We start from the raw sequence: 15,973 nt of genomic DNA, 5'->3' as shown, positions 1-15,973 counted from the left end.
TTTATAGTGTGTTGATTTCAAGTGTCGTGTTACACCAAGACATAGTCAGTGGTCGAATAATTGGAAATTTATTATCCATTATATGACATCAATTGGTTTTTAATTGGTAGATTGGTCCTTTTTTTTGATCTTTGTATCTCCTGTTCAGATAGTTTAGAAGAACTACAACCTTTCACTCCAGCCATTAGAGAATATAAACTTGCATTTAGTTGCAAAGACTTGCAGAAACAAAGGCAAGAGAGAGCTACTAAGAATTAGAATAAAACCAAATACAGAAGCTAGAGTAACTGGGAGAACCATAACAGCTATAGAAAAGAAATGGGGCCAGAAAGGAGCTGACTAAAGACAATTTTTCCTAATTTTGTTAGGCATGAGAGTGTCATGGGAATATTGTTATGGTCCCATATTCTGTATTAAAACCAAACCAAACCAAACACTTGGGAGCTGATATGAGACATTCCCAAATAATGCTGAAATGGGAGTATATAGGAGCTATTTAGAGATGCAGCTATACACAGGTTTATTTTATCCTCATCTCCATATGATAAAAAACTCAAACAGGGAATATGAAAGCTGTTTCATGTAAAAAAAACAATCACACTAAGTCTTCAATATATGATGTCAAGGGAATGAATGACAGAGCATAGAAATAACTGGATCAGGACATAGAAGTTCATGTCATTTAAATGCATTTATTGAATAACTTAGTCTACTGAACTGTTTATTTGATATATTTAATGATGAAATAATTTTCACTGACTCATTGTTTTTCTCCCAGGTTTTGATGCCCAACCGTCAGAAGCTTATGCAGTCCAATTCACCCTAAGTCTCCCTTCAGAAGCAGCACAACTAATGATGAAACCAATTTTAATTAGGCTAACAACAACTTTTTGTTTCTCTATATAGCACTTTCCCTTTTGCATGTACTGTTTTTGAATGCAATAGAGTGAAAACTGAAAATGTGTTTTTCACAGACTTTGTGCTTGACATACAGAAAATCAAGTAAATGTATGTGTTGACTTTTGTAAGTAGGAAGCCTCATGCCTATTTGAAAACTATCTCTGCTAATTGTGCATCGGCTGTCAGAACACTCCTTGAATCAGAATTGTACAATCATAGAATAATTTATGTTGGAAGGGATGTCGCAAAATCACCTATTCATTCCTTTGCTTGAAGCAGATTCGCTTGCACCAGTGTGTTCAGGGTCTTGTTCAGCTCAGGTTTAAAGCTTCAACAATGGGTATTATGCAGCTTCTGTATTCTAACTTTTCTTTTGGTGATTTTTCTCCACTATTTAATTGGAATTTTCCTTGCTGCAACTTTTGTTCATTTCCTCTTCTTGTATTACTTTGCATCTCCTAGAAGGCTCTAGATCCATCTTCTCTAGCACAATCCCTTAGTTGAAGTCAGCAGTAACATCTACCCTGAGCTTTCTCTTTTTCAGGCCAAGCAAAATCAGGTCTCTCAGCCTCTTCTCGTGTCATGTGTGTACTCCAGCTCCTGATCCTATTGGTAGACCTCCACTGATTCACTCCAGTATGTCCATGTCTTTCATGTACTTGGGGAGTACATGAGTGAAGGTCAACCTGGAAAGAAGGTGGAGTGAGGGGAAAGTGTTTTTAGTCTTGGTCTTACTTCTTTCTATCCTACTGTATAATTAAATGGCAATAAATTAAATTACTCTCCCCAAGTCAAGTCTTTTTTGCCAGTGACTAAAATTGCTGAGTGATCTCCCTGTCCTTATCTTTATCCATGAGCTTTTCTGTCTTCTCTTCTCCTCCTGTCCTGTTCATGGAGGGGGAATGAGAGAATGGTTTGGTGGGCACCTGGTGACTGGCAAAGGTCAACCCACCACAACATGTGTGAAGGTTAACAGGATGTTTGCTGAGCCACTGTTTGCTTCTGGGACTATGAGGCATGAAGGCAGTCTAATGCTAGGTGTCACCAACTGTCTCGGGTAGAAAAAGTCAATCGCTGCAGACTCCCAATGACAGTACTGCCATGAAGTAGCATCACACAGAAGAACCTTTTGTTACTTGCAAATGTTTGTGCTTTTCTGTGCATTTCAATATATAACAGCAACTCCAAAAAAATCTGGAGGCACAGAAATATCATATAAAATCCCCAAACGAGGAATCTACTTTTCTGATGCTTATCCATATTGATAAATACCTTTAATAGAGATCTCTGACACATAAGTCTTTTTTATCAGGAGAAGGTCTACATTAATATTTATATTTAGAGAAGAAAAGGGAGAAATAGAGGAATGACTAATATGATAAAATACAGAAATAAAAATGGGGAAAAAATCATGATAATGCATGATGTTGCTACTTCTGCAAGTACCCAGGAAAACAAGCTTATCTATTTGATAACAAAATAATATGGAAATAGCAAAATGAATCATCAGGGAGGGAAACAGTTGTACAAGAGGTAAGAAAGCATTTATGCAAAATAAAAAGAAATCAGCTAAATAAAACAGGTCACACACAGACAGTTACATAACTTGCTGCCCTTGATAAATAAAAAAAAAGTATTCTCACTCTAGACAAGGACAGAATTCTAGCTTCCCAGCTTTATAGGATAACATAGAAAAGGAAAAGAGTTACAACAGAGAAACTTCACAGTCACAGTAGGGAAATATAAAGCTACAGCTTTCTGCCGTTGACAGTAATCATTGCTAATCACTAGTAGTAATCAGAACAGGCATATTTTCTCAACACAAGTGCAGCATATATTTTGATTGGTTTTAGGTTTACTTCTTATACTCTGTAATCTGGTCTCATAACTTGTGTCCAGTTTTGGGCCCCCCAGTTTAAGAAGCATGTGGAAATCCTTGAGGAAGTCCAGCAGAGAGCTGTGAAGATGATCAGGGGACTGGAGCATCTCCCTCAAAAGGAAAGGCTGAGACACTTGGGTTGGTTTAGCCTGGAGAAGACTGAGGAGGGAGCTTATCAATGCTTATAAATATCTAAAGGGTGGGTGTCAAGAGGATGGGATCAGGCTCTTTCCAGTGGTGCCCAACGACAGCACAAGGGGCAATGGGCACAAGTTGGAACACAGGAAGTTCCACCTCAATATGAGAAACAACTCCTTTCCTGTGCGGGTGCCAGAGCAGTGGAACAGGCTGCCCAGGGAGGTTGTGGAGTCCCTTCCCTGGAGACATTCAAACCCCGCTGGGACATGTTCCTGTGCCCCCTGCTCTAGGTGTCCCTGCGCAAGCAGTGGGGTTGGACAAGATGATCTCCAGAGGTCCCGTCCAACCCCTACCATGCTGTGATTCTGTGGTAATTCCTGCTGGTGAGAACAGTGTTGCAGCAGACACTTGTGTTTATGACCCTGAAAATGTACCTGTGAGTACAGAATGGAAAAAAAAGTAGGAAGAGTTATTTAAAGAAATCATCTGTGTATTTTAGTGGGACAAAAATAAAGGTCTTAAATTAAATAAGGCCATACTCTTAAAGCCAGAAATCAACTGTTTGTGGATTTCTGTTAAACATTTATATTTGGTTTTGTTATTTTAACATTAATAAAAATAATAGACAACCTGCACATATGCTTTGATTTACTTAAGCCATTTCAGATTTATTCATGAGCATAATAAATGATTTTTTAAAAAAAGTGTTACTGAACAGATTAATTATCAGTGTTTTATGAATACAGTTTTATTACACTGATTATGGTTTAACGAACTTTATGAATATAGTTCTATTAGTCAGCCTCTTTTTTTTCTGATTCCCTCCATCAATTAATTCAGCAAGAGGCTAACTCCTTCTGCTTCTTATCATCCCCACCATACACATAGTAATTATTTTTTAGCCAGATCATCTCCCTGAACTGGATAACTGCACATTCATGTGTATATTAACACAAATTTGGTGGGGGGATCACTGGAAATTGCATAAAACCATATTAGGATTGGTTTAAATTTTCATGAAACCCCACCCTAAATGCTCAATACTGCAAAGAGAATAAACATTGTAATATCAGTATTGTCAAATTCCTCTTTATTGTTTGGAATAATAACTTAGTTCATTTGCTTAGTCTATTTTAGTCCTTTCATCTGTATTTGAGCTGTACCAGCTCGTAGAAATATATCTGTTTTAACATTTCTATCTGTTCACCTTGCCCGCGAATTAATATTACATCTAAGAATATGACCTAAGACCTGGACAATTTTAATCCAAAAATTCCTTTTTACATGGTCATCAAGGCCTACAGAAGCCTCAACTCTAATTAATGTCTTTATTTTAAACTTAAAATATTCTTAGGTACTTATAATTGTGCCTCAGCACACAACTGGAAACATGGCAGCTTTGAAAGGTCCAGAGTTTAATTCACACTCAGTTTCACTGGGATTCATAATTCCTCCTTGTGGAGCTTGAGCTGATAGGCATCTCAGAACACACAGTTCGATTTCTCACAACATGCAGTGCCATGTGTCTTTTGGAAACACAGAGTTAACTTTAGCCTTACAATATTCTTATATACATATAATTACCCTGACTAGCTTCCCTGCTTTCCTCCTTTAGGGGCTTGTAGTTGTGTATCTACTAATGACCCATCTCAACATTCTTAAAGCTAACTGTACATTCACCTTTCTCACATTTTAGTAGTTTTCTCAGAAGTCTGAGCTAACGTTTCACAGCTTGGCCATATCAGAGTTGTGCCTTTCATCCTCACAGCACAGGTACCTAAGACCCTCAAGAGTTGTGGGGCACTCTACAGCTGGGGTTGCAGAAAGAAGGGTGCAAAGTGTCAAATGAAAGACCAAGTCACCTAGAGCATCAAGATGGAGCTACTCACAGATCAGCACATTATTTTCACACTTCTGTTGCAGAACCCCATGATGGTCACAGTCACGTGGTGGAAATGTCACACCTTTTCTTGAAGGGAAAGGATGCCAAAAAGTCTCCAAAACCTAATGTTTTACTTTAAACTAGAACTGCACACATATTTAAATGGAGCAAAGAATCTGCAAGCAGAAGAAGAAAACAGTTCTACTTTCTGCATTCCTACATGTTGAGCCCTTCCATTTGGTGAAGATTGACTGGAATAACTCCCTGACCCTAAACAAACTCTATAAAATTGCTTCCAGATTCCTGAAAAAGCTGCTTTTCTTTTATTTTTTTCTCCATTCTTTCTCAATTTAGCATGAATTATCTCTTAGTCTTCACAGATGCTGTAGGTAGCAAATCTCCGGCACTGAGCATGTTCAACTATGGCAAAAGACTCCTTTCATAAGTGTACCTCAACCTTTTTAAGAGGCTGCCCAGTATCTGTCCAGGAACTAAACACAAAATCCATAGTCCTATTATCTAACATGCTGTATTTCAAAGGAAAGAAGTGAGTTTTTCCTGGGTGCTTAGAAAAAAAAGGAGTGGTAAAAGCTTACTTTCAAGACAGTTTTAGACTGTGGATAAAAGTATTGTATTTATCCTTGAAAAGCTCTTTTGACCTCAAAGACCAGTCACTATCCTCAGTGTCTTTTATCAACTGCCTTGAACCATGTTGCTGTCTTGTAGATCTTACTGCAAGGCACTACTTTTCCCCTGCACTGCAGAAGGGTTCTGGTGCATAAGATTATGTTCCAAACCGCACTACGGCTAAGCTGATGCTGTGACTAACTCTTACAATGCTCAGTCTACTCCCAAGCCCAGATTTAAATTCTGTCTGCACTGTTACATTGCTTTCAGCTGCAAGCACTGCTGATAAAGGTATTCTTGGGATCACTTCTATTTAGAAAGTTAAAATTACCTGTACTGTCCTCTCACAGAGAAATACAAAATTACTCCTCCAAGGCTCAAATTCTAGTCTCAGATTGACCATATATATTTCTAACATAATGTCCCAATATTTTGGGGTTTGACTATGGATAGGTAAATCTCTGCTTTTCTACTTTTATATTTCAATTTTATGCAGGTTCATCAGCCCATACCACATTAAAAATGTATATACTTGCTTGTTTTGTTGGTCTTTGTACTCTGTGTCTCCCCCCAGCCCCCCTTTTTCTTTCTTTTTTTTTAAACAAAAATACTTCTCCTATAGTTATCTGCGATAGGTCAGCCAGGTTTTTAAAAAGCTTTCACATGTACTAATCCCTTTTTAGGAACTTATTTGGTTTAGAATCATGTTTAGGGATTTTATTGTTTTAGAGAAGCAACAATTCTTTTGTAGTACATGACGACAAGCTAGGTAAACAAAAAAGAGCTTCTGCATGTACTCATATTTCTAGGAAGTTGTGCCTGACTTTAAAAAGTCATGTTCAAGTGATTTTTGCTTGCTTGCTTTTTATTATCTCCTTCTTAATATTAATGACATAGGTTTAAATATAACTGTGTGTTAACCCAGAAAACTGATGGTTTAGATATCAAGGGAAAGTACAGTCAATATGAAGGAGTCAGACTGTGACACAGAAAATCTTGGTTAACCTTTCAAACTGGGAAAAGCAGAGTTATCCTGAGTACAGACAAGCTTTCCGCTGATGAGCTGAAGACAACCATTAAAACCGGGGTGTGTTACTTGCCATAGGATGCCTGTGAGCCTCTCCAGTGTGTGACTGCAGCCAGGGAAAGGTAAATGCGGTTTAAAATTTTAACACATTAAGTATTTCCAGGAGAGATGAGAATGTTATTGCACAGGACTGAGATGAAATCTTGTTGGGATATTGCAGAGATAAAAATCTACTGGCAGATACAGGGAAAGGACAGCTAAAATGAAAATTAAAATGTAGAACTCCTATAACAAAAACAACAACAAAAAAGGGCTTGGCTTGCTTAGGTAGAAGAAAGAGGAGAGGGAATATCAATACTGTTTGTTTAGACACTGAAACATCTGGCAAGAGGAGACCTAAAAAAGCTAAAGGATAAAGTTGTCAAAAGAAGAAAAAGTATAATGTGACCATGAATAAATTTAGGTTGCTAATTAGTAATTTCTAATCATCAGAACAGTCAAGTATTGGAACAACTTTTTATTAGGAGTAATGAAGAACAGAAAGCCAACCACCTTCTAAGACCAAGATTAAGAAATGTACAAAAAGGCCTATACAAAATGTCTGCTTTCAATAATAGGGAGATCAAGTCACTGACCCAGAAGCCTTCTAGCCTTGAGTTCCCAAGTACAAACATATTTTTTAATTTTAAAGTTAATATAAAAGAAATTGTATTTTAGTCCAGGTCCTATAAATCAGATTTTAATATTTGGCTATTTTATAACTACATAAATTTTCTTTAAGAGAGTCATTACTCTACAAGATATTTAGAAGCTCTTGCAGCAACTAGTGATAAAATTGACTTCCCTTGATTGATACACTGAAAGTGACCACATAGTACGTCCTAGCTGGAGCCATTTTCATCTAATTATCGCTATGACATTTTTCAGAATAACACTACTTGACATTTACAGTGAAATGTGCTATTGTTTCCTTATGTTAATTCTCTTTATGGCCATTTCAGTCTGCCATCTCAGTAAGACACATATTGTATGTGAACTTTCACTTGTACAGTAATTTCCTTTAAATTTGATAACTTTTGCAGTAATCTTTGTATTAGGAAGGACAGAATTTTTATTAAAACTAGCCCTCTGTCAAGTGCTGTTTCAGTCTTTCAGTATGTGTACAAAAATTATGTTTATGTGAATTATTACTACTGCACTGAAAATGCCATACTAAAAGGATAATTTGAGAGGAAGAAGCAGTTTTAGAAATCTGTCAAGCGCTACAAATAATAAAAAAAAATAGAGCTCATTTAAAATTTTAAAAACTGTATGACCTCAAAGTTAGTCAATCTTTCTAGATTGTATATATTTTCATTTGTTCTTTCTCACCTTTAAGGACCAAAAACAGATTCCCCCTGGATGTAGTAGTTTGAGGTACTGCAGAAGTATGATTAATGTTTTATGAGGTTTTGTTTTTGTTGTTTCACCTACTTGGTGAACAGCTTCATTTTGCAGTTTAGCAAAAACTAAATGTTTATAAATGTACAAGTGAGCCATAAATTTTGCTTCCTTTAGCTATCAATTATAATATAACTTGAAAGCGTCAAATACTTTACATAATTTTGTGTGCAACCTGATAGCCTTCCTAACCTTTTAAAATAGGTGCTTAGATGCAGCTTGGTATCTTATGTACATTATTTTCCAATTTTATTGTAAAATTTGTCCAGGAGTTACATATTTACATATACTAACCTGTTTCTCTTGAAGACAAATCCAGCACTGAGTTATACATGAGTTGCAAGGAAGTCTATTAAATGCAATACTCTTGGTTGTGCTGTCTCATACCAAGGACCCCAGTATAAAAAGGCTGGATGCAGTATCTGTCAAAGGGGCAATAATTGGCCCCAAGTTTTCTATCATAAGATAATGTATTACAGGCTGATTCTTGCTGCTGCTTCTTTTCTTTGGAATATCCTGAGATATTTTCGGTCATCGTCCATTACTAGCAATTGCTGTCTCTTTCTGGATGTGTGATTAACAGGCACAAGCAATACTGTAGAAATAAAGCAGACTATGAAGAACCCAGTAGAATGCTTTTTGAGCCAACTCTGCCAGTTACAGCCTCAACAAAACCTTCTCCCTTTTTCACAAAAATTCATTATACATCTTCGAAAATCCCAGAAGCCCCTCAATCTTCTCGTACTTCCAGAGTGTGGAATTACCATCTATGCTTTGTAAGTCATAACAGTAGAACCAAAAAATTACTTCTGTGCAAATTTGTTTGGTCATTAAAAATAAGGTTTTCTTAGGCACCATTATTTTATTGAGATAAAGAAAAGTCTTTCACGTCTCCTTAGAACCGCTGGTGATTTTCCATGTTCTTCTCTTTAATAGTTTTGTAATCCAACCTATTGATCAATTGGTAGATTTTAACTATGGTTTTGGAGAATTCAGACTGAAATTGTATAGTTAAGTCCTTCAGAACCCATGATATTATATTTTGATTACTAACTGAGTAATATAACCGGTACTTTTAAGTATACTTGTAAATTATCTTTTAACACTAAATTAGCCTTGTTACAAGTAAAAGAGAAGAAGTTAAGCCAGATAATCGACAATACATCAAACAGGAGTTTGAGCAATGAATACTCTTAGGGCATTCTGATACATTATTTTACTGGTTGTTTGAAGGAATGAACTATTTTGATTTTGAAACAAGTACCATTTCAACAGATATCTTTGGAAGGATTACGGTTCTTTTCATGGAGTGATCATGAGTAGTTTCTTTCTATTTATTGATTTAAGAGTTAGGAAAAAAATCACCTCTTGAAACTCCACTGCTTTAATTGATGTTTTTACTTCATTAATTAAAATTTCAGATGTGCAGGCTAATACTCTCCTAATTTTATTCTTCCATGGCTAATTAGCTGAACTCCATTGCAATATAAAAATACCACATTTCTGACAATATCTCACTTTATTTTCATGCCTTGCTCCTTTCTTTTCTCACTGCCGTATGACAGCCATTTCCCATCTCTTCTCTGTTCACATCTTACCCTTAGCTTGCCAACTTCTTTTTGCAATTAAGGTCATCCTACTTCAGTATTCAAATTTTACTGCTCAGTATAAATCCATCTCTATCTTTTTCTATTGCAGTTCAACTCCTTCTGCAAAGCTCTCACTGCATTTTTTTTTTCATTTTGCATTGCATTCCCTTTTTTATCTATAACATAAGCTTTGTCCTGAGCTGTCCAAATAACAGTTGTTTGTCCTTTAAAAAATAAGTAGTGTCTATTTCTAGCTCTTCAGAATGCTTCTCTTTTCTATTCAAATAAATGTTAAGTCCTGTAAATCTTAACTTTGAATACATGGTGGGGAAATTGTGGTAGTCTTGTGAGTAAGGACTATTAGGAGTTGTCAAATCTGGTAGTCCATCAGAGGTGAGGCTGCTGCAGCAACGTGTCTCCAGGTCCAGTTGGTAGTGAGGATGAACATGTGTTCCCAATAGGCACACATGCACACAGACCCACAATGCACATATACGTATGGGCACAAGTTGGAACACAGGAAGTTCCACCTCAATATGAGAAACAACTCCTTTCCTGTGCGGGTGCCAGAGCAGTGGAACAGGCTGCCCAGGGAGGCTGTGGAGTCTCCTTCCCTGGGGACATTCAAAACCTACCTGGACGCGTTCCTGTGCCCCCTGCTCTGGGTGTGCCTGCTCCAGCAGGGGGTTGGACAAGATGATCTCCAGAGGTCCCTTCCAACCCCTGCCATTCTGTGGTTCTGTGATTCAATATGGACACAGGCTGCCACACAGAGCAACACAGACAAAACAAAAGCAGCAAAAATGCCCTGATCCTGTTCTCCTCTCTGGCTGATCAAGATTGTCATGGTTTTAGCTGGGATAGAGTTAATTTTCTTCACTCTAGCTGGTATAGTGCTGTGCTTTGAAATTAGCATAGAAAAAAAAATGTTGAGTTAACACGTAGATGTTTGGGCTGTTGCTGGGCAGTGCTTGTACTAGTCAAGGACATTTCCAGCTTCCCAGGCTCTGCTGGGTGCACAAGGAGCCGGGAGGGGAGGGGGCACAGCCAAGGGAGTGGATTCAAACTGGCCAAAGGGATATTCCATATGATGTAACGTCATGCCCAGTGTGTTACCTGGGAGGGGCTGGCCGGGGGAGGGAGGCAGCAATCGCGGCTCGGGGATGGGCAGTGTCGGTCGGCGGGTCGTGAGTGGTTGTATCGTTTGTGTTTCTGTGTGTTTTTTTCCTTTTTATTTCCTTTCCCTTCCTTTTCCATTTTGTTATATTAACATTATTGTCATTATTATAATAATCATTATTATTATTATTTTATTGTAATCATTAAACTGTGCTTATCTCAACCCACAAGTTCTTTTGCTCGTCCAATTCTCTTCCCCATCCCACAGGGGTGGGGGCAGTGAGCGAGTGGCTGTGTGGTGTTCAGTTGCCAGCTGAGGCTGAACCACAACGAAGATAAAAATCAGTAATGGAAAATATATACGTATAGGTAATATCCAGTAGCTGGCCTTAGACTTTTGCCCAGCAGCTAGCTCCTGGATCTGCCAGGTATCCCCAGTTGTCTCCTGCACAGAAATACAAGTGTGCCTTTCCAGTAGCTGGCCCAGACCTATGGACCCCCTAGGAGCTGATTGTCTGACTCCTCGTTTCTCTGGTAATCTGCTTGCACCATGGTCTTCCAGAAGCCAACTATCACATCCTTAGGTCTCTTCAAAGACCCGTGGCCTCTCTGATACCTGGCTTCTGAACTTCTTATTCTATTCTCTGGCTAGTCTGGCCTGATGCTCACTTGTGAAGTCCCTGCTCACACACACACACATGCAGACACTCTGGTCTCTCCAACTGCTGCACCATGGACATGCGGGCTCTGACCCATTGTTTGACTCCAGCGGCTGCACTCAGACCCCAAACATAGGCATGTGTGGAGAATAGAGCGCCCTCAACCAGTTAGAAATGGAATTAAATAAGAAGGTGAGACAGACTGCAACATGGCAAGGCAAGTGTGCTGGCCTGTTTACATGCAACTGGCCCCTTTTATCCTCCTTTCACTCTATTTTACCATGCTTATTCCTCCTCAAAGCACCTTAATCCTTCCCTCTCTCCACCTTTGGTTCCTCCTTTAAGCACCCCATAACAGGTCTTGCATAATCCTAGAATGCTTTTCCCAGCATCTCATAATGAGCCCCGTCCCCCAGGGTGGGGACTGCTCGATCTGTGCAGTGCCCAGAGAGCGGTCCCGTGGTGCTGGGTCTCATCCTTCTGGTGGGTTGATGCTCTCTGGGACAGCCCTGGTGTGGCTGGGGCAGGGACTCTCTCTTTGACTGGGGCACTGGAGCTCCCCTGCTGCCCTCTGCCTCCACGCCCCTGTGTGTGTTGGAAGGTGAGCCTTGTATCACATTTGTCATGTGAACACATTTTCACTGACAAGTTCTCCATCAGCCATATAGCAGATTTAAACTCAGTGAAGGAAGACTCAGGCAGCTAACAGTATCGCTTTCTGTGCAAGGCATGTGCTAAATTCAGTCCTGTTCTGACATCTTGGACTTTGTTGTATTTAATTTTGTTAGGTTATTCAGACATCACACATATTACAGAAGTAAATTTCACATGTTGAGAGTGATTTTTAGGTGTTAATTTCTGGCGATAGCTTTCTTTTTATTGTACTTACACTACATACTGTGTTTGAAATATGATTAAAAACTGTAATATACCACGACCAGATCCACAATTAGGATCTGTTCCTAATTAGCTCCGAATCTGAAACAGTGGATGAATGTGATCTTTTTCATGCTACACATATGTGGTTTTAATCATTCATGAATGTGAAGGAAGATTCTGCAAAAATGTAAACATGCTTGCAAATGCCTCTCAAGACTTTATACATTTTGTGCTATTTCACTGTGGCAGCAACAACAATGGTGTTTCACTAATGTATATATTTTATACATGTAGTTAAGTGTTTCTCTTTGCAATAAAATTTTCTATTATAATATTTGAAATTTTATATTGTTGAATTACAACTGCTGGCTTCTATTTTTCTATTTTATACTGTATATAGCAAGGAAAATGCAATATCCAATGTAAGCTTATAACAGAAAATACATATTTTGAAATTATCTGAGCAAATAGTCACCCTACTGTAGTGCAAAATGTTTAGATGGTTAAATTTGTTTAAATTATGTTCACTTCAAGCTTGTAGACTTTCTGCAAATATTATAGCAAAGACCTTCATTTACTTTTTATACATTCTCTTATGGGTAATAAAATTAATGTGGTGATACATGTGAAAACCAAATTTGAGCTAATACATTGAAATACAAAACTGGTATGTGGTATCAGCGTTCATAAAATCTAGTCAGCATAACTTTGTTCTGAATGTTTACCAGCAAAAAAGCACCTACATAACATGAGTAGAATCCAGTCCTCTCTGAGAGGTTTGTATCTCTGATCTTACTAATTTCCACATGTGGTTTACTGATTCAGCCAATGGACTCTGGCATAGACATTCCAAAAAGTAATTAAAAGTATTAATAAAACCAAAACTGCAATCTAATGAAGAAAAACGTGCTAAAAACAATTGCTAGAATAGTTATACAGTACTGTAAGACTCAATATTTGACCATTAAGAAAATTGTTCAGAAGGGGAATAGTGATTAAGATTTCTAAAATTAAAGAAAAGAAAACCCACAAAAAATGAAACTCAAGAAATTATATGATTATGCTCTCAGAAAGTTATTTCAGGGACATTCCAGCAAATAGTGTCTGTGAACACTGGGGTTTTGTTTTGTTTGTTTTCACCAATGTGAAACTGCACTTGTGGAACCATCTGTAATCACACCATCTAATGGCTTTACAGTTAGCTTTCAATAAGTGTTTTCTGATGTCAATGATTATAGAGTTTTCTGCAATAATGGACTTAGAGGTTCTGTTGGAAAAAGGGTGTAAATCTTGTAAGGTACCTTTCAAAAGTATGGTGAAGAGCAATTTGAACACATATGATAGCTGTGGAAATCGACATTTTTCATTCATTATCTTTGAAAAAGCTTCAGGACTGTTAAAGGTAGCTTTTCACCATAGACAATTCAATGGCTGTTAGATATCTATTTGACAATAATATTCAGTGTTTTGCTTCCCTTCTCTCTGGAATATTTTACCTTTCTATTGTACAAAAGTTTCAATATTGTTCCAGTGGTGCTTATGAAATTGACATTAGTCATAGTTGTGAATGACTAAGTCAACAACCACCTAACTGCTCATGATGGTTAAATTCAATCCTATTATAAAGTTAATTCATGCCTTTTTACTTGCATGCCTACACAAGGTTAATTCAATTGATACTTATCAACCTAGCTGCAGGGTGCTGCTGACAGGCTGATAGCATATGAGCTGGGAGGGTTTGAGTATCCTTCTGGTGATGAGCTGGTGATGGGACCAGGATGCAGCTTAGCTGTTGCTTTTGTGCAGTTTCTAAACGTATGTTAGGAAGGAGTCAGGAAGAAGATGATGTCATCGGACCTGGGGCAACTACAGGCATGGTGATAGCTAGATGTTTGGCCTGTCATCTTTGTATTTGTCTCAGGCATCTCCCCTGCCTCATTCCTCTGAATGAAGGGTGGGTTTGACTCATGTGGTGTGGTTAGGACAGCTGGTTTTGTTTCTTGTCCTGCTCAGGCTGCTGTGATCAAGTGCCTCAGTTATCCCCAACAGCCAGCAAAATATTACATCATTTGCCTGCTTCATTATTCCGTACCTTGACTTTTTTTTTCCCCAGGTTCCTTGACCTTTTCTTTTTGCCATACTTGTAGCTGTCCCTCTTTGTCTCATGAGCATACAACTTGCTTCCATTTACTCTTTCCCCTTTTAACCCAATTTTGCTACATTAGTATGCAAATTTGATTTTTCTGACACTGCTACCTGGGTGACCTTGGTGGTGCGCAGCATTACCAGCACAGTTACCCTGCTGCTGCTGGCTGTGGGTGATTGCAGTCCTTGAGGTGCCCCAGAGCTTACCCCAGGGATCTCTGAGGCTTAGCCCTTTCCAGCATAACTGCCTCGCACACCTGTGAGATCCAGATGTCCTTCATGGCACTGTCTGTGACTGTTACCTGCCATGTCCAGCTGTTTTCTATGTCCTGCTGAGTCAGCTTAACCTCATCCGGAGCCTGGTCAGTGGTCAAATCACGTGCCTGCAGCCTAACAGTGCACTCCCATGATCTTCTACATTAAGTACATTTAATATTACTGTAATATTACTTTGTACGTAAATATAATGATTCCTGATGCAGTTTAAGTGCCAGAAGTATAAAACTGTCATGCTTTCCTTTCCTCTAGTAAATTTCTTTTCCATTGTTAATCACAAACTACTGTCTGGGTTTTTTTTTTTTTTCAATAACACATCTTGGGGGGGGGAGACAATACACTCCTTTTCCACTGTGTTCTAAAAATCCCGCAAACAAGAATTGCTGTCTGCCATATTGTGTTGAAACACCACCTCTCTTGAGAGCATGGCCACATGTTGGAGGGCTCTACATCTTTGACACTGAGACCCCAGAACCTTCTCCTGACATGTATATTTCAAAGCAGAAATCTTTCCTTTTAAAACAGGCAATAAATATGTTGCTTTTTATATAATGGCCTACTGGTATGAACCCTCTGCAGGTAGAAGAGTTTCATTTAGCATAAAGGAGTTAAAATCCACATATTTGCCAATCAGATGCAAGACCGAATCTCAGTGGCTTTAAACTATGCTGTGGTTGCAGTTTGTTTTTGTGTGAGTTTTGCAGAAAAGAAGTCAAGCTTTACAGGAGAAGAGTAGGTTGGTAGAACCAGTAGGCTCTTTATGCTAGTGTTTCAAACACTCATTGTTCACAGCCTGTAGGAGTAACTCACTTATTATGTTGAATGGTATCTGGATGACATGCAGAAATAGTGCAGGGAAGTGGTTTAACTTTCTCTTCTCCCTCTCCTTCATTTCACCCAGGCTTCATGAGGGCATTATACCTGTAGGGTAGTTTTCCCTTAATCTGTTTCCTCACTGCCAGTTGTTCGGGAAAAAGCGCATTTTGGAAATCAAGCTGTAGGAGAGTTTGGAAATCACTGTGGTATTTCATAGGAAAGTCTTATAATTGGCAGGTTACCACTTCAGCTGCCCCCCCTCCAGTCATTTCAAAATAGACAGCTCTCATATGAGAGATTTAATTTTCTACATTTTTATGTGAGCGTATATGTGTTTTGAGCATGTTCTGTGAAATGCCTGGGTTCCTCTGGATCCAGTGAAGTTTAGAAAGGAGATAATGACCAGGCTGCTCAGGCTGGAGTATTTCTGAGTCAGTAAATAGTTAAAACTCCAGGGAGCAATAACTTCAAGCAGGGAGCCATCCATCTACTTAGATACATCCTGTATTATACAAAGCAGCTAAGCAGGAGCTTTTGATATTGAAGTAATTAGTTTAAGGACCTCAATTCTACCTAATCCCTGCTTGGAAATGTAAT

Source organism: Phalacrocorax carbo, chromosome 2 (genome assembly GCF_963921805.1).
Source record: "Phalacrocorax carbo chromosome 2, bPhaCar2.1, whole genome shotgun sequence".
Taxonomy (NCBI): domain Eukaryota; kingdom Metazoa; phylum Chordata; class Aves; order Suliformes; family Phalacrocoracidae; genus Phalacrocorax; species Phalacrocorax carbo.
The sequence above is the reverse complement of the archived record's forward strand: the minus strand, read 5'-3'. Positions refer to the sequence as shown.